Source organism: Hyalella azteca, unplaced genomic scaffold, assembly GCF_000764305.2.
Source record: "Hyalella azteca isolate HAZT.00-mixed unplaced genomic scaffold, Hazt_2.0.2 contig6871, whole genome shotgun sequence".
Classification (NCBI taxonomy): Eukaryota; Metazoa; Arthropoda; class Malacostraca; order Amphipoda; family Hyalellidae; genus Hyalella; species Hyalella azteca.
In genome coordinates this window covers 15,255-34,803 of record NW_025937012.1, presented here as the reverse complement: position 1 = coordinate 34,803, position 19,549 = coordinate 15,255, and the positions used below count along the sequence as shown (strand labels likewise).

The 19,549-nt window shown below is 38.2% G+C and overlaps 1 protein-coding gene across 3 annotated transcripts in view; it reads right to left on the bottom strand.

Annotated features, from left to right (window-relative positions):
* The window catches only part of LOC108671461 (protein artichoke), a 56,923-nt gene that overhangs the window by 25,679 nt on the left and 11,695 nt on the right, over nt 1-19,549 (bottom strand). For all 3 annotated transcript variants that reach the window (XM_018159011.2, XM_047881024.1, XM_018159012.2), the window contains exon 2: nt 5,600-5,663. The gene's annotated coding sequence lies outside the window, so the exon portion shown is untranslated. The remainder of the gene's footprint in view (nt 1-5,599; nt 5,664-19,549) is intronic.

Here is a 19,549-nt window from a genome sequence, read left to right as displayed (position 1 = left end):
CATGGGTATATCAAGCGATTTAAAAGAAGCTATTTTTCAACAGATCCGTTACACCTACAGAGCCAAAATTTAAAACACGAGCTTATTCCAATGGGAGAAGCAAGTAATCAAAATATCATGGCGATCAAAAATTTGGTCGGGACATCTCTATTTATTTTCCTTCACTAATAGCAGTATGCGAATGGATACCATTAAAAACGAATTACGAAAGGTAAAACCTATTATTATAGCAGTCTGAGTACAAACTATTGGTTGTGCTAGCCCCAAAACAATTTCAAACAAACTCAATGTTTCAACCTATAATTTAGCAAGTAAAATTTTTGAGCGACTGTTCCGATTGAGTTGCGTCTCTCACATGCCCTAGTCAAGGAACTCTAGAGCGCCGGCCTGCTCAAGGAAGGTCTGGATGTCTCAGCCTTCGCATTCTTCACCTGACCGGTTCCGTTAGCTGCCTGATTGCGCTCTGCTCCCACGAAGCTGCAGTGCCCCGACCTGCACCACGTAATGCAAAGCCTCACTTGCCGGAAAAGAGTAATTGATGAGAACGCACCGAGTCACAGAGTTTATAATAACTTCTGATTTGGATGACGTAACATCGTTCAGACTTGACCTATAGAGCGGAGAGAGTGAGAACAACTGAGGCGAAACACTAGGCAGGAGCAGCAAAAGATGATTTGTTTGCGTTTCGTACGTAATATACGAAAGGTAAAATGCTTCAGTCACCACTCATACCTTACCTTCACCACTTTCTCCAATTAGGAAATGAAAATGCCAAACCTCAAACACAACTCGACATAATAGACAAATTACTTACGAATTCTCATAATTTACATCGAATCGAAAGACGAATTGCAGCATCATCTGAAGACCATATAAGACTCGCATAGGATAAATAATGGAAAAAATACATTTTTTGTATCTGATCGAGTAGTTCAAAAAACCATCTGACAACACCATATGGCAGTTTTTTTACTTTAAAACTTATCAATTATTAATTTATTCAAATGCACGTTTTAAACTATGCTCAAATTTTTCGATTGGTTTCAGATCAGATTATTTTTAAGATAATACCCGTTACGTGCAGATAGAGAGGATACAAAAATTGGATAAATGAGTTGGTGGTTCGATCTCAGCTGGCAGCGTAATTTGGTTCATAATTGGCAAAGAGGTCGGGTGATTAAGATCAGAAATATTGAAGTAATAAATCACCTACTTCAAGTAATTTTTTACTTGGAGGAATATATTACCTTAAGTAATTTATTACTTGAAACTCTCCCAAATTTGGCAATATCTAGAAACCACCAGAACGCCCTTATCAACGTCAACACCATTGTTACAATTCATTATAATAACAATTTGCCACTTGTAAAAATTGAAGCGAAATTTTTCACATTTTGCTACCCAAAATTACAAAAAGTTTCTATGAGAAAACAAAATAATAATAAGGAGTGTAGCTTGTCCTGTGGCCTAAACAGCGCAACATAGCGTAACACTGGGCACAATATCATCCAAGAGAACACATACTGCATAATGGTAAAGTGTAGGTCTCTTTAATGGCACACTGAGTCAGCAATATAGGGGAAAACGGGGCACTGAAGGCACCCCGGCCCTTGTCAGATACCCCACTGTGATGCCGGCCTAGCGGGACCGTTACTCGGTGCGCCCGCGGGACGGCCGGGTGCGCCGGCCGCGTCCCAAACAGGATTGTGAGGTCGCCCAAAACAGGATTGTGAGGCCAGGCGATAGGAGCCTAGGCCAAGCATCCTTCAACGCCCAAGCCGACAACGATTGAAACGCAAATTATTTAGTACCGAACATACGAAACGCGAGTTTTGCATCGATTCAATTTGATAAATATTTCTCAAAATGAAAATCATACGCTTGCGGCTTGATTTTCGAAGCATCAAACAGGCATTTAGGGCACGAATAATTCATCAATGCGCAAGATTCACTAGTTGACTAGAAAGTTCAGGAAAGACGCAGTTCGTTCTTTCATTTGCGTTCGAAAATAATAATTTACAAAATCGAACGACGAATTATCCTCGAATATATAATTGAGTATACAGTATATGTATACAGTATGTGGCCCAGTGGTTAAAGTTTAGTACCAAGATTGGAGGAGAGAGGTTCGGGTTCGATCCCGGTTCTGTGCGCCTGCTTCTGCTCAGAATCGGCAAGGAAGCCGGGCGGTTAAACCAAGAAAATTTGAAGCAATGAGTTGCGAGTTGAAGCCCTCAAAAAGCTGTGGATGTTCTGCAATGTTAAGAATAGGTGACAGACGTATGGTCTAATAAACATTGATACTGCTACATTATTATATAATACTATTATTATATTATGTATCATAGATGCAAACACTCAAATAAAATAACTTGAAAATACTTCGAAGCAGGAGACAATATCGGAATACAATCGTATCAATTGACGTTAATTTACTTTCTAAATCTAACTTCCGTTTACTTTCTTAATTACACTCCTTAACTTTCTCATCGTGAATGCATTAACACACTCAACCACGATGAAGAGAACATATTAAGCACTGGCCACCATGCAGGATGCAATTAATATGGCACCCACAAGTAGGGCGGGAATACACAGCACCACCGGCCATCACGTCCTGGGTCCATAATTTCAAAGTTCGTTAAGTGAACGTAAGTACTTACGCTCTATTTTCTTGTCTATGATTGGTGGATTTTGCTTGAAAGTCCGTCAATGATTGGCTGATGAACTTACGATCTCTTAACTTTTTTTTGAAAGTATAGGCCCAGGGTCCCCACGACCACAACTTTGTCCGGCCCGGGACGTTCTCCCGTGGCTCCGGGTGAAAGCGCGGTGCTGGGACGAATGCAATACGGAAATGTCCTGTAAATATGGATATTTCTCACGCACCTGCAAGACTTTGTCATGCGATAAAAAACACATCCATCATAGGTAAGAATGAACGTCTCGACAAATTTCAGTGTACAAGGTTATTGAAAGATTGGTAGTCAATAGATTCCACAATCCAGCAGGAAGTCAGCAAAGTGAGAAAATTATATCGTAACTAAGTAATACACGATGCATGATTGGATGGAATGTTTAGGAATTAGATGGCGGCAATTTATTAACAGTACACAGTGGACGCGCAGGAGAGCTGGGGACGTCATGCTTGTGCATGATTAAAGGCAGCTTGAACTCCAGGAATACAAAGCAATACGTCACGAGTTACTCCAACATAGACCATGCAATTGAGTCCAAACAGGCTTTTATGTGTAAAAGAACCGTCAGCCATAAAGCCCGCTCGTCTCAAGTTCTATATTTGGGACTTGAAGACTTCTGGACAGATATTATGTTGTACATAATTTGTGGCCCAGTGGTTACAGTTCATAATACCAAGATTGGAGCTGAGAGGTGCGGGGTCGATCCCAGCTCTGTGCGCCAGTTTCTGGTCAGAATCGGCAAGGAGGCCGGGCGGTTAAGCAAAGAAAATTTGAAGCAGTGAGTTGCGAGTGCAAGTCCGCAACAAGCTGTGAATGTTCTGCAATGGTAAGAATCGGCGACAGGCCTACGGCCTAATACGCCGAAACAACTATATTATATTATTATATTAATTTTTCATTATTGTAGGAGGACAAATTTCAAAGTGCGGAAACGCACCATGGCTGTAATACAAATGCCGAGTGTACGATAATTAATGGTTCTGACGTAGAGACGGAATTTTACGTATTAGTCGGGGCGTACCGTCGATGCCTAGCATTTTGCGTATACAATTCGGAATTTGTTTCGAAAGAAATTTCAATTCAAAAATCTGCATTGACATGATCCGACATTTTAACATTGTTCATCGTTGTAAGTTAAAGCAATTTTACGTGTCGCGGGGCTTAGTTTGTATAATCCCGCTTCTACGATTCGTATTTATATATATCTGTGTATAAAAAGCCTTGCTATAAGCCTACTGTATGTTCCCGTATAATTTCTCAACTCGCATGAACATCCAAACACCACGTACCCTAAGAAGGATAAGCATTCATAGGAAGTAAAAAGACGAGCAAGGGAGTCAGTGCAACGTTGAGGGAGTTTTGGCGGTGCGTCTTGTGCAGCGGTGACGCGTCGTGCCCTCAGCGCTCAAGTCTCGCACATCGGTGACACATCGGCTTCAATACAAGACGCAAAATCCAGTCAGGCACAGAAATTTTGCAATTTATATTGCACATTATCATGCCTGCACAGAGGTTACTAAGGCGAGTGTGATTTTGAACTTAATTTTCAATCTTTAAAGTGCATGCTCTTGATACGTTCTTTATTCAATGTGGTTGAGGAAATCAGCAAGAGCCATTTCGTTTGACATTGTCGGTTTTTTCCTTTGTGCATTTTTAAATTTGACGACAAATTTTTGATTCGCATTAGTTGATCAATCAACCAATTTACCAAGCCAAAACAGTCTACTTAAATTTGGTAGAATTACTTACACGAGATGGAGATATTAATGAATCTACATGTGCGTCCAAGAATTGTAATGACAGATGCATATTGAAGCATATGTCCGTCATATAGATATGTTATTCGTGAGATCTCTCTGTGTAGAGGCAGGTCAGGCCCACGGTACACGACAGCGTGGGAAATCATTCTTCAGCTCCGCTATTATCACTGGAATTGGGAAAAATATTTCCCGTCTAAAACGTGACTTGGGTGATTGACTTTGGCCTTCCATGCAGTACCTATACCGAGAAGTCCTACATGAAGATAATAACTTTGAAATTGAACTACAAATCTTACCAAACTCACCGGCTCAAATGAACAAGAACGAATATATTAACGGATAAAAATGGTTTTGTAATAAAACAGAACACTCTAGAAAAAAAGAGTGTTGCATGAAGAGAAATTATTCAGTAGTTACGTTATGGTTGTTGAACGCTAATTTCACTGAGTATTGTGCTAAAAACTGAATATTAACCATACATATAATTGGTACACCAGAGTGTCTCCTGAGCAGCAGTGAAAGGGAATATGCATACCCTTGTGTACAGAGGAATGAATTACATGCGTATGAACCTCGACAACATTACGTGCTGCAAAAAGCTGCATCGTTGCGCATGCATAGCGCGTGTTGTCTGCTCAGTCACTTTCACTGTGTAAGATAACGCAAGACTAAAATGTACTGAAAAAATCCTTAGCGCACACGGAGAGAGTCGCGCTTGACGGACATCTGGATTGTGGAACGATTACCGGAGTCCAAGTAATCTCGATACACCCGAGCTCTAGATTTGCACCATTTGTACCGTGAACGCTCCGCAACTCGTGAGTTGAGGATAACATTCAGAACTAACATTGGATACTGCGTCATTACCCATATTACTTATATTATTTTTACTTGAAGAGTAATTAAAACAGATAAATGGACTTGGAATGTTACGCGTAAAACCCTTACAAGGATTTTCAAGCAATTTGAACTTAGAATAATGCAATATTACTTCGCAATGATATAACTGCACGGCGTCGTAAAAAGAAATTACTCAGCAGAACGATATTTCAGTGAACTTATTAATCTTGTGCGAGGTCGTTTTTCATGTCGTAATAAAAAATATCTTCTACGTGAGCATATCATACGCTGTGCACTAACCTTTTGTTATAGAGATAGAAGTTGTAGCCGCTATTGTAGAGCGATCATTTCAAAGGTGAAGGTCCTGCAACAAAGTAAACAAATACGGATTAGTCACTAAGCTATGAACATATTAATGTTAATACAAGTGTATGGCAATCGCAGGTCTCGACGCTGGAGGCATAAAATATTCCTATAATATGAAACAAAAATTAATTGAACATTCATAAACAATATCACCGCTATACAAACGTTGATTTTCATACAGCAATGAAACTTGTAGAAACAAAACTAGCCTAAAAATGCAGCAATACGCAGCACTGCGTCTTCCAGCATTGAAACAGCATGTTTTACAACACTGTGTCTTCTAACATCAAAAACATGAATAAAATTACTATATCTTAGAACATAAGAATTGACTTCTTTAGCGTGTGAATTGCTGAGTGTTGGGTTGAGTGCCTTAGAAAAGTGCCTTGGGTGGAGTTCCTTTTTATCTAAAAAAAACAATGTACACACAGTAATAGCATTAATCGTTGAAAAAAATCCATTCCAACTGAACATATGTGTGCTTACGGTGCCAAGAACCGTAGATAAGAATGTGCGAAGACTTGATTGTTCATTTAGTTAAAAGAATGCACGGGTTGTGTTGAAAACCTCATAATAGATCGTGTACAAGTGAACGGTCTAGCAGCCATCTTCAGCTACAGATATTGTGCCTCCATGTAACGGCTCGTCCTGAGTACATCCTGTGACCTGGCCCAGCAGCTTCCTCCACTCGGTTCTGTGGACGCCCAAGGAGACCATATATCTGCATGAGACACTTCACTGATGAGATCAGAACGCTAGTTAGCCCATTATTAGGCCAGTTTATGTTCATGCAGACAAGGGAAAATCATTCCAATTGTCTTCTTTTAAGTTGAACTGTCCTCACCGTGTCGGGCCAACCGTTATCTCTCTTTCTCGTCCGCATCCAGTGCATAAAAAATTCGCCCGCGGCAGTTTATAGTGCTCATTATAGCCCCGCTTCATCTGCATCTATACCATACTTCTACAAGTATTCATGCAAATATAATAAAACGAATATTTACTAGCTATTTCGCCAGCTTCAGGTATCAAAATATTCATTCACAACACTGCCACTTGTGCAGACGGTGAATAAATTTTCTATGAAAGCCTTGCTTAAGGGCGAAATATTGTATTAGATAGTTACACTTGCTGCTCCGCCGTTAGGTACGTAAAAGAAATAATTCTATTAATTCTATTAATAATCTGCGGCAAAAGTTGCTTTAAGAGAACAAGCATTCGAAAGGATCGTGGAGTCAAAATTATGCATTTCAAATTCGCGCTGCCCGCAATGTCCTTTCATTGTATATTTACTAATGTTCTACTAAAAGAAACGATGTTGATGCAAAGAACATATTCTCACTACAGTACGTATAGGTAAATCACTGCTTTGATAACAAAAAAGTCCTACAATTGGTGCGACATCAATTTATTAGTTAGTATTTAGAACATCTTGAATTTCCATACGGTAAAAGATAGCTACTCAAATCATATGACCAACGAGTGGATAGAATGCCTCGTTTGCTGTTGAGAAATTAAATATACTGATAATCTTATAAAAATGTGATAACGTAGTGGGTTTTGTGAAGAAGGTCAAAGAGCGACGGCAGCCGAGCAGCGTCACTTAAACCGTCAATAGCCTGGAGACTCTCTGAGGAGAGAGGGGAGCACCGCGCACGAAATTGCACGGACCATGAGAAGAAAATATGTCCAGGCCCGAATACCGCAAGAATTAAGTGGTACCTCAGTACGCCATCTCTGTGCTACCATCATCCTGTTACCAGCGGTCGCGCAAGGCTACTACTCAATTACAAGGACCATGAGAAGAAAATATGTCCAGGCCTGAATACCGCAAGAATTAATTAAGGGGTACCTCAGTACGCCATCTCTGTACTACCATCATGATCATCCTGTTACCAACTGTCGCGTATGGCTACTACTCACGTTTAAGAGTAGAGCTTATAACATCATCCTCTCGTGGTGTAGTTATTTTGGATCTCTACTGTACAAATACTTTTCACTTCGTGCTGTTAAGAAACCAGCCAGTCTAACGAGACGCGTAAATCTAGTTGAGACTTACGTAAGACAAAAACTCCGACACAAACGTCATTACATTTCTTGCGTTCCATGAAAAGTATAGATCACAAAAATATCAAATGTATTATAGATGGTTTTCTTACACATTCTCGATGTTCATTGAGAAGGAAAATTCTTTCAGGTAATAACACTAAATTCAAATGGCTAGAAAAAGTGTCGGCTTATCATTCAAGAGGTTGAAGAAGCTCGTTGGACCTAACGAATTGAGCATTTTCTCATACGTAATATCTTGATAATGATGCTTTTAAAGGTAGTTCAGAGTAATAATATGCATTAATGACAGAAATCTCAATATAGAAAAGTACAAATTTATAGTTCTCAAATTTGGTGATTTTTAACACGTTTTTAACACGTTTTTCTTAGCTTAGCTTCGCGTTTGTTTGTTTGTTTGTTTGTTTATTTGTTTGTTTGTTTGTTGTTAACATTGACAACGAAAATTAGCCCACTTCTGATTGTTCTAGAGATCTGAAATTCGGCATGCAGGCTATTTTCGCCTAAAAATTTCAGATACTGCCCGACCCACGTTTTTTGGGGCGAGCCATAATTTATTTTCCACTTTTTAGTCTACAAGAAAAACGTGGTTTTTTAAAAAGTTTTTTTTTAAGTATTTTATTTCCCATCCCCACTCCTATCCGGTTTCATCATGGCCTAGTTTTCAGTCATCTTAAGAATCCATGAGGATATAACAAAGATCCTTCTCTTGCGTAGAGGTAGACCCAAAATAGCTTGTATTTTTGACTCTGCAAGCCTGACCAGCAGATCAGCTCGAGCGTCTGTTGCTGAACAGCTTTCTCAGCCCCGGGCCACTGCTGCTGCGTTGGGATGACGCAGGGAACGTACACGCATAGGGTAGGTTTAGTAGCAACCACTGCGTACTGCGCATAGGATGGCATCACATGCACTTCCATGTCCATAGCAGTGTTCAGCATGCATGAATTCATGTAGATTACCCTATCCCAAAAATTAATTTCCAGGCAATATGAGTGTCGTTCTACTTTAATTAGTTCAACATGGAACATAAATAAAGAACAACATGAACAGTCAACTTCCAGGAGCGTCATCTGCTAGGCACGCTCGACAGCTAATCGTCCAGTCAGGGCACCCGGTATGTCCGGAGCTCACGAGTCGAGATTAAAGAAAGCTGACTTCTCTTCGTCGGCATTTATACTCTGGAGTTTAGCGCCTTTTATTTAAGCCATATCTTCTTAAATTAGTTCAAATCTTGATTGTTTTATAACACATGCAAAGTAAAGTAAATCTTGATTGTTTTATTACACATGTAAAGTACAAATTTAGATAGACTTCTGAAAAGGAGCGATCGAATTGCATTATTTTAAAGCGCCGAAATTCAGTACGTAATACAAATTAAATGCGAGTAAAATTCTCAGCATGATTTAAATTCATGACAAATCGCCTACATACGTTTTGTTATGAATAGTTTAGTAGATTGTAATAGTAGTAGTTTAGTAGATAGTTTGAGCGAGGAAGCTCCATTTTGACTGCGTGAGTGCATATGTCGTACAAGTTTGACGGCTTTGCTAGAAAACAAGAATATGACAAAAAAGAAGAAGAGAGAAAGCAATAGGTATACGTTGACGCGCTTGCTTGGGCTTCTGAAGATCTTCTGAAGGCGAGATGGTCAATGCAGTTCAAGTTAAGACACTTTCTCTAGCCAGTAGAAATATCGTAAAACTTTCAATAAATGAAACTTCGTTATAAGCCAAAATAATTTCACTTGTAAAAGCGGTGAATTGAAAGTCGGTAATACGTTAAATGTACAAGCAAATTTAATAGTCGAAACGTTATTTTAGGCATGTGCCGATTCAGTTTTTAAAGTCTATACTGGACTTATGTGCGTGTGCGATTTTAGAAAAAAAAACAGGTTTTCATCAAAGAGAGTACATTAGCAATTCACTAATCGAGTGCTCGTCTCACATAAAGAAGTGTTGTTGGTGGTAGGAACACAAGCAAAGGGTTTCACTCGCCATCAGTTTACCGCTACAGCGGGAGAGCGGCGGCTGAATGGGTCAGAGAAAGTTCTCAGACGAGCTTACCAAGACACGATTGAAGCTGGCCTTGCCGATAACTGTTTACCACCATGTGCACTTGTGCAGTGTGCAGAGGTTCCCAATGAGTCGCCTCAGTCTGAAAAGTATTCGCCCATTCAGGATTTCTACATCTTTTTCTCTCATTGGATTTCTACATCTTTTTCTCTTTTTCGCATGATACAGGCTTTCGCATGATGTTTTCTCCATACGCATGATGTAGGCTTAACCAATGAGATATATAATATATGTTGAAATCCAGAAAAAGGAAAGATGCCCGAGTTATAAAGTACATAGTTCCATGGCGCTTGAAATCGTTAACAAAATAGTAAAAATTGCAGAATCCAATGGATAACTTAATGTGCTTTTTTAATGTTGAACCGAAAAGCTCGATCATTGAATTGATAAATTTTCCGCACCCTTGGAACGCATGGAACGAATTGGAACGAATTGGTTTGAAGGATATATACTCGCTTAACAGACCCAGACCGGGAATGCAGCAGGTGACCGCAATGCCTATTTCGGATAACATTACGCAGATGTTTTGTAGTATGAATCTTATACTAAATTAACGTAGACAGCATCGATTATCACACTTAACTTCTCTTTAATTACTGAACGCATCACATTTAGTTGCACGTTCGTGACAACATCAATTGAATCATTGAAGTTTTCCGCATTGTGGCTAAATATTTCATGAAAGCAATCAATTTTGATCCTGATTTATATTCAAATTGAAACTTATGGCTCACTAAATTTCTTGAAAAAATGCGTAACAGGAAATAAAGACCGTCGGAACCACGCGTGGGTCTCGAAGGTCGTTGGAACAAAGCGTGATCATCAAATTCGACGTCTCACATTCCGTCAAAAGACCTCTGGCGTTCTCTCCTCCGGGACACTCATGCTAGAAGTTGGATGTCCTTGAGAATCACGAATGTCCAATAAATCTAACGTGGGCGCTTCGTGATATTGGCATATTTTTATCTTGTTGAAAGTATTAGTGGAAGATCTGTTAAATACATTTTCATCAGCATTCGATGCAGCCAATGTGATAACAATATAGAAAAAATGTGGATATTTCAGAATTAGCACTTAAAACAATTGATCGACTAATAAAATTTCTTTCCTTTAATATTATGTCTACGCAAACTTACAAATTATTGTATTATTCAACGCCCAATTCCACCTGCGAAGAACTTATATGAGCGTTAAGCAACCGTTGACTGGAAAGTGGAAAATACTTTGAAGAATTAAAAACTATAGTGGACATGAGTCTAGAAAATCGAATTCAGGGTCCACATCTTACAAGAAGAAGGCGTTCAAAGTCACATTCTGGAACGATAAGTGCCTTAAATGAAGCAATGAAATTGTCGTGCTTGTTCAGAATTATAATTTTAGGATACCATTAAAGTATTTTATTTTTTTCCACACTGAAAACGAACACCAAAAAGACTTATTAACATAACATATTACATATTAACATAACATATTATATATTAACATAACATATTATAACATAAAATTAAGACTTATTCGTTAATATAAGTGACACAGAGCAGAATCGATCGACTATAGACAAACAATGTTCACACCACCCATGCTCAATGCCTGTCATAATTACTTGCATTAAGAACAAGATAAGCTAAATAAATAACATCTACGATCACACAACCAAAATATTGCACAACTTGTCTCTGCAAACATCGCATCACAAAATATGTCGTAAGTTTATAATGAAATCCTTCGTATTTCTAGTCGTGATCGCCGCTTGAATGAGCGCTTGCGGCGCGTAAACTGAATGGCGCTGGACAATGGCGCACAGCCATTCATTGTGGCGCACGGTGAGATGCAGCCATTCATTGTGGCGCACGGTGAGATGCAGCCATTCATTGTGGCACACGGTGAGATGCAGCCATTCATTGTGGCGCACGGCGAGATGCAGCCATTCATTGTGGCGCACGGTGAGATGCAGCCATTCATTGTGGCGCACCGAGGAGGTACAGTCATACAGTATGGCCCACCGAGGAGGTACAGTCATACAGTATGGCGCACCGAGGAGGTACAGTCATGCAGTATGGCGCACCGAGGAGGTACAGTCATGCAGTACGCGATTTCTCGGAGCTTAATCTCATATAAATATATTGTGAAAGTTGATTCAGACAATTATTTCTGATTATTTTATAGAATACACAACACGGTACATGTATAATATATGCAAAGAGAGTGCAAATTATTGCCTAACTTCAGTATAAATTAGCAAATAAAATGTCACTTATTAATCGAGTCTACTCAGATCAGCGTAGGAAAAAAGATGCGAGAGAATTACTGAGAGAGAGCAAGAGAAGGAGAGAGCAAGAGAAGGAGAGAGCAAGAGAAGGAGAGAGCAAGAGAAGGAGAGAGCATTATAGGAATCGAGTAGCGGTAAATATTTGCATCTTGACTTCCGTGTGCCACCAAGAAAGTAATTCTGAAGCAAGCACTTGTGCTTATCTCCTTTTCAAAACTCTCCGTCAACACAATATTATTTCATGATAAGAACATATCAGTATATACAAATAGAAAAATAGAGATTATCAGGTAGTAAATGCACAATACAGTAGAAAAAACATAACGATCATGAAATAAGAAAAATTGATGTGAGCTCCGAGTCTAAACCAAGCTCGGATGAGACCGCCAATAGACAAATGGACTATTAACGTGACCTGACCCTGACAGCACCGCGAGCTGTAGGGATCCGGCGCGTTCGTGCGACCAAAGCAATGTCGCAGCACGACATTAGCCTTGTCTCTTACTGATCACAGGTGCAAGAACGTCATTACTTCTAATTAAGTTTGGCGAATGCGCGGAAAATGTGACGGTGTGTGGCAGCGACTCGTACTTGGGTTATGGGCCATGGGTTTCTTCCTAGAGCATCGCACGCACTGTGTTCAATGTAGTGCGGGCTTTGAAGAACAGAGAAAAGTTTAATAATAAAGTTTACCGACGATAACTTTCTGAATAAAAATTATAGATCATAAAAATTCAGTAAATTGAAACAAAGAACTTCAAAATAATTCAATTAATTAACACGCAGCAAGGTTAAACAAGAAAATATTTTTACGAATAAGATGAAGCAAGAAAATATTTTGACCCATCCATAATACACAAGCCTAAAGTATTGATTTGCATGATTACACTAAAATATTTGTACAAGCCCAATGCAGCGCCACTCACAATTGACTCCTACGGCAGTAATGTCTCGTGAATCACAGTATGATTCACGAATCCGGGATTTCACAACCCCACTAACAATATATTAGCATATCTGTGTTTGAGTCAACTGTCCGAGGTTTCTAGCTCTACAAGTCCCCGTACACGATCGGCAAAACAATGAAAAAATGAGCAGATATAAAATAGATAAACTCGCAGACTATCTCAAATACTCGCATACTTTAACGATCGACAATTCTTATTATTACAATGAACCTTTATTAACAGATAGCTTGTGGTAATTAAACATCTCGTACATTGAGTTCAAGGCACTAATTCCCATACAGTATACTAATTGAACCCATTTTAAAACACAAAATACGCATTATTTTACAGCGGTAGTGCAAGCCATATAGCAATCCAGGAACGGACCCACCCCGCATCTCTAGATAGCTCGGTATAACAACGCGTGCGTTATTTTCTGACGTTTAGAATACCTCAGTTGCTCAACGAGCCACGCCTTAACATGCAGTTAGGCGCTTAATGCATATGGCCTCTTCGTTTGCTTTAGGAAAACGTCTTTGGTTAAAAATAATGCTAGTTTTATTGAGAAATTCTTTTGAGTTTTAACTTTTTATTGGAAATTAAGCAAAAAAAATTGGAAATTTGGTTGGAAATTAACCAAACATGTTTAAATGAAAGGCTCTACCCTAAATATACAAATTTCAGGAACGTCTTTCAAAAATTTCTCTATCTATAGCATCGACTGCATCCACCATATGAAAATAAATTTTCTCGTAATAATATCGTTATCAAATATTTCGGTACACGGATCGTGATCATTGATTGTTCAAGGTGACGTGTTTGAATTATGCGCTTGAAAAAATAAACGTACAATGAAATGAATTTAGTCACGAAGAGACGCTCGGTGGTTGATCAGAGTTGCAAGGGGACTTGCTGCGCAGGATTACAGATGGAACCTTGAATGGTCCGAACAGCCTCCAGTGGGATAGATGGGTGCGGCTTGAACTTCAACCATTAGTTTAAGTTCAATTATAAATTGTAAGCAAATCATTGAACCAAAAAGTCATTCCAGCCACGGGCCAACGGCTTCTGTAAAATTGCACTTTTATGCCTGCGCAATTTATGAAGGAAAGAGATTGAAATATTCTTTGAAGGTGAACGTTAAATTGAGAACAACTATATAGATTATAATTATGATCGAACGCTCACTACAGTTTAAATCGCCGCATAAATCATAAATAAGTTATTGAGGACAGTTGTTCCTCTTGTCCGCGGTTGCATTAAAAAAATAATAAAAAAGATTAATTTTATATAAGCAAGGTTGTATCAAATAGATACTGTTTTATAATTCGAAATGGACTGCCTTCATAAATTATATCAGTGCCGAATGTACATGGTGAGCGCACACCTTAAGATCAAGGTCAGGTGACCACGCAGATTTACAGAACGCGAAAATAATACCCGTTGAAAATAATAATAACTGAAATAATATAAATAATAATATTTATTATTTATATTATTTCAGAATATAAATAACTGAAAATGAAAATAATAATAACTGAAATAATATAAATAATAATATTTATTATTTATATTATTTCAGAATATAAATAACTGAAAATGAAAATAATAATAACTGAACAATAATAAATAACGTTATACGCGAAAATAATAATAACTGTACGCGTTGCTGAATTACTTGAAAATAGCACAGCGCTAGGAAAGGCGGAACGCTATACTCAGCTTTTAGCGTCTCATGATAGATCATGACATGACATGTTCTATCCTTACTTTAAGTTTTGTGTTACTAACAAGATGAGTCTTGCTGGTAACACAAGGATAGAATGGAAAAAGTAAATAAATAATACTGCTCCATTTGTCAACAAATGTAAGATGATAATTTCAGAAAATATGTTCATTTTAAACAACTCACATGGAGCCTAAGCAAAGCAACAGCTGAGCAGCGCTTTCCTGCCTGTTCGTGAACGTATCCGCATGTCCCATTGTTATGTAATTTTTTCAGCCGAAAACTGGGACACATTTAATAGCGTTGAATCCGCGGCCTGGATTCAGCTACGTTGTCGTCATCAACGAAAGCGCTACGCCTTCTGCGCAAGCCTATAGCATTTCTCAAGTCGAAGCGCGGACGGTTGATTGGTCTTGGTGAGGCAAGGTTGAGATCGAGAACAAACGCGAGGGCGCGAAGGTCGAACAAGCCATTGAAGCTGATAATGATGTTGTAGCAGCAGATATTTTCTTGCAGCGAATTACGCAAGTTACACGAAAGCGTAATTGAAACAATTAAGCTGTAGGTAGAGCATTACCATCGTCAGTTAAAACCAACGAAAAGATCTGGTCGTTATGAAAAGATCTGGTCAAACGACCGTTTTTTTTATCTCCAGTGAATCAAGGCACGAAAAGAACAAGAATCGTCAACAGACAAGGAGAGAGCAAGAGAAGGAGAGAGCCGATTTCCTCAGCGCCGACACTTCTATTAAATTCCATTAAATTTATAATTATTTAATAGAATAAATATTACATTAATATAATAATAAATTAAATTCATAATTATTAAATTATTGCATAAAACATATTTATAAACAAAATTTTGTAAATACAACATGATTTATATATGCCAGTAATCGTTTTCAGTGATGCGCGTCATGCTAAGCGCTATGCCTTTCCGTCGTAACTTCACTCACACACCATTAGATGTCGACAAATTTCATACGTGTTGAACACTAAGTAAGTTGTAAAACGTCCTCCTGTGTTCAGGGGAATCATACATGCAACGTTTAATTTATTATATATCACTATTTATTTTCGCAAAGCGTATATTTCCAATGCATATACGAGAACCCCTCTTGTTCCCCAGCATTCTCACAACACCAGGGGCGTTCGATTTAACCTACCACCGGTTCGTTTAGACATAGAAAAAAGCGCTACCGTTTTTAATTGTGTCAAATATTTTAACGAATTGCCCGATGAGTTCAAACAAGATTGCTCTAAAATGTTTTTAAAAATAAAATACCGTGATTTTATCCTTAACCAGTATTAATTTGACTTCGATTATTATGCAAGTTTTTAGGTATTTTGACTAGATGTTTATAGTTGTACTCTGTTTTTACTAAGTGTGATGTTGACATTGCCTCTTTTTTGCTGATTTTTCTGCTATGACATACGGTTATCAGTTTTTAAGGCTTTTGTCAATGGTTTTGCTAATTTTATAAATTTGTTACTTATTTGTTCAAATAGTCGTCTTGTTATCATTGGAATTCTTGTACCTATTGTTTTGCCTGCGAAGCTTTTTTAGCTTATGGGCATTCACCTGGAAGCCTTGCTATTTTATTTCACGTCTCTTTTTATTTTTCATTGTAACGTGTGCTCCTGTGTGAATAAATAAATCAAATCAAATCAAACAGAAATCTGGGCAAGCACAAATCACAAAAATCAAGTGACGAAAATCCACAGTACAAATAATTTTCGGCGCAGTGCAGTGATGAGTTGCCGATTCGTTGCGTGAGAAGCAAGACGCACAAAGAGGCAAGAGGTTTCAATAATTATTCTACTGCTGGCACTTGGTTGTTTAAATTATATATGTTATCGGATCGAACATATTATAACAATCAGCTAACATTGCTTGCCGTTGTAGTAATAATGGGTTTTGTAAGAATACTGAAAGAGATAGACACAAACGTTGGACTGCAACGCTTAAACTTTTGCCAAGAGGCTTAAATTCTCCAGATAAATCATGTTCATTACTGGCGCAGCGAAATTAATAAGATGGGTGTTGGTTAATGAAAACTGAATTTTTTGATGAAATAACTCATGATATTTGTAGTATACTTTATGATACCAAAACTTCGCGAGGAATAATACATTTTCGATAAATTAATCTTTCGATTTTGTGGGAAAAATTAAGTTATTTTTATGGTTAAATGAATAAATATTCGCAAATGATCGCTAAATAAGCAGAAATTTATATTTTAAAATCATGAAGCCTGTAACTAAGCTAATCTAGATCATTTTTTAAATACATTTTCCTTCACATTTGCAAGAAGCTCATTGGCAGTAATTTTGTTATATATTTTGTAAATCTATTTTTTGCAACTTCAAGCCAAGCTTAATAATGTTCTTAGAAAAAACCCTGCTAACCCCTTTATTTTTCTTACAATTTGGAAAAACTAAAAAAGGTGTGTAGTTCATGCTCATTATTGTGGAGTTACCCATTAACCACGACGCAAATCCACGATCTTAAAACATCAGCAGCATTTGTGTGATATTGAACTTTTTATACATTTAAGTATTAAGGTATAATTAAACTTATCAGCTGATCATGATACAGCACTGGCAGTGTTACAATGTTGATCATTTATACTCTCTTATTAGATGCAGGTCGTCCAGTTAGTTAACGTCGTTCTGAGGGGCAGACAAACAAGAGTGATAAACAAAATATAGCACAAATGAGTTTTGGCTTCGTTAAAAATAAATGAAGGTTTCCCCTTCTTCCTTCCGTCGTTAGGCTAATTGTTTGGCTGCTCGTGGCCTACTGATCTATATGAGCTTCATCTGAAGGGTCTCATAGGCCACAGCAACTGGACAGTTGAAAACTTTCTGAGGTCCAACTGCAATTTTTCCTAACTTATAGGGATGACAAATCCACTTACTTAAGCTCATTAATTCCAGTCCCAGGTTCCAGCATATATTCCTTCCTTATATTTTTGATAATAATTCAAAGTAGTTTTGAGAGTGACACCTATTGTATCAGGCTTAGCTTTGCATGTTCTCTTTGTCGTGCCTACACCAATTCAAAGCAGGCTCCTATTCATTCACCAGCAAATCCAGCACAAACGATATCCCCGGCCGGTATTCGGGGTAACTATTATGATTTCAAAGAAATTCCAGTTCAAGTTGCATCTGTTAACTGCTTCCTCGAATACGGGACCGACTGACTCACTGAGTAAAAGTGTAACTAAATTCACACTGACCCAAATAATTACTGCAAACCGCAGCAGCCTTTTTACTGGAAGTGACAAACGCAGACTTGGAGCTTTCCTCTTTGAGGTCACCATTATAGTCGAGAACTTCTTGCCATTGCCGAGTAGTGGCTTAAGAGGCCAGCCTCTTCCAGAAGAAAGCCGGAAACGTGGAAGCTCGTTAAAGGAAATTGGCGTGCGTTTATGTCAAGAAACCAGCATGTCCTCGCAAGCTACTGCAGTATAGCTCAAAGTCGATTGCTCGTCCGAGACCAAGTCTCCGGCTAATGCATACAGCAACGTCATCGGCATGGCATCGCATAATGTTGAATCGATGGTAATGTAAACAAAAGAACAATATGCAGTTAAGAAAGATGTACAACATATTCGCTTAAATCTTCAGCAAGTTCAAAATTTTACGCCCAGGAGCTTGATTGTTGCAGCAAGTGGGACTTCGATCTTACTACGAGGTGGAAGGATGTAAAATGTATATTAAAGTTTCGGTAAGGTTTACGTCTTCTGTCGGCTTGAGAAAGCAAGCAAGACAGTAGCAATGTGTGGCGCACGTCAGATGATGCTCAGTCGCCCCGAGTTATAGGATAGATAACGGAGGTTGCCGACAATAATATACAAATAACTTTATTATCATATGGAACAGTTTGATAAACTATATTTTAAAAACATATTGACAAAAATTAACCTACCTTGAATGATAAATTCAATCAAGAGGCATTTTAGCCAGATAAAATTGAATTCGAACATTTAATTAAACGAGATTAGTCCAGATAACAAGTTTCAATTGTTATCAGTTGTATATGATTATTAATTTATTAATTATAGTTGCGTACAAGTAACTAGAGAAATTCGTGTTTAAAATAAGTGGGCAATTCTGCTAGACGTGGCTATGCATGGAGAAAGACATGAAGATGATAAATCAATTTGATAGGAGGAAATTGCGGTAGATGACACGTCGCACCAACGTCATCTGTCTAGAACTATATATATACTGCCGACAACATTCTTAATATGTGGTCACGCAAGGAAGCTATCTATTTCTCCCTTCAAAATCGCAAGAAGAAAGGAAAATTCAATTTACAAATTCTAATGCTTTAAATTCTGCAAAAATGATGCAAGAATATAATTTTCCATTTCTAATAGCATATGTCGATCAGATTCACTCCATAATCTTGAAAAACATCAAACTGTGTAGTACATATCTAATAAGTTTGAATGCTTAACTATGTAAAGTACCTAGTTGGTACTGTTTTTTAAGCGGTTATTTTGATCAAATTGGGAATTATTGCGCGGTTACAAAACTTTAGTTTTATAGACTTTAGATTTCGGCGCTTGCAACATTGCCAAATGAAATAAAGCTATCGGAACTTAAACCACGCATTTAACTAACAAGTGAATCACATCCCTGGGTTGAAATCAACGTGAATGTGCGCATTTACCGACAGAGATACGTTATCGCTGTATGCGACGGCAGTGACCGATAAACTTGTTGTTTCTAAACATTTAGCTTCACTCGGGTTATGACGGCATCTAAGTATCCGACATTTGCTTCGTTTACTTTA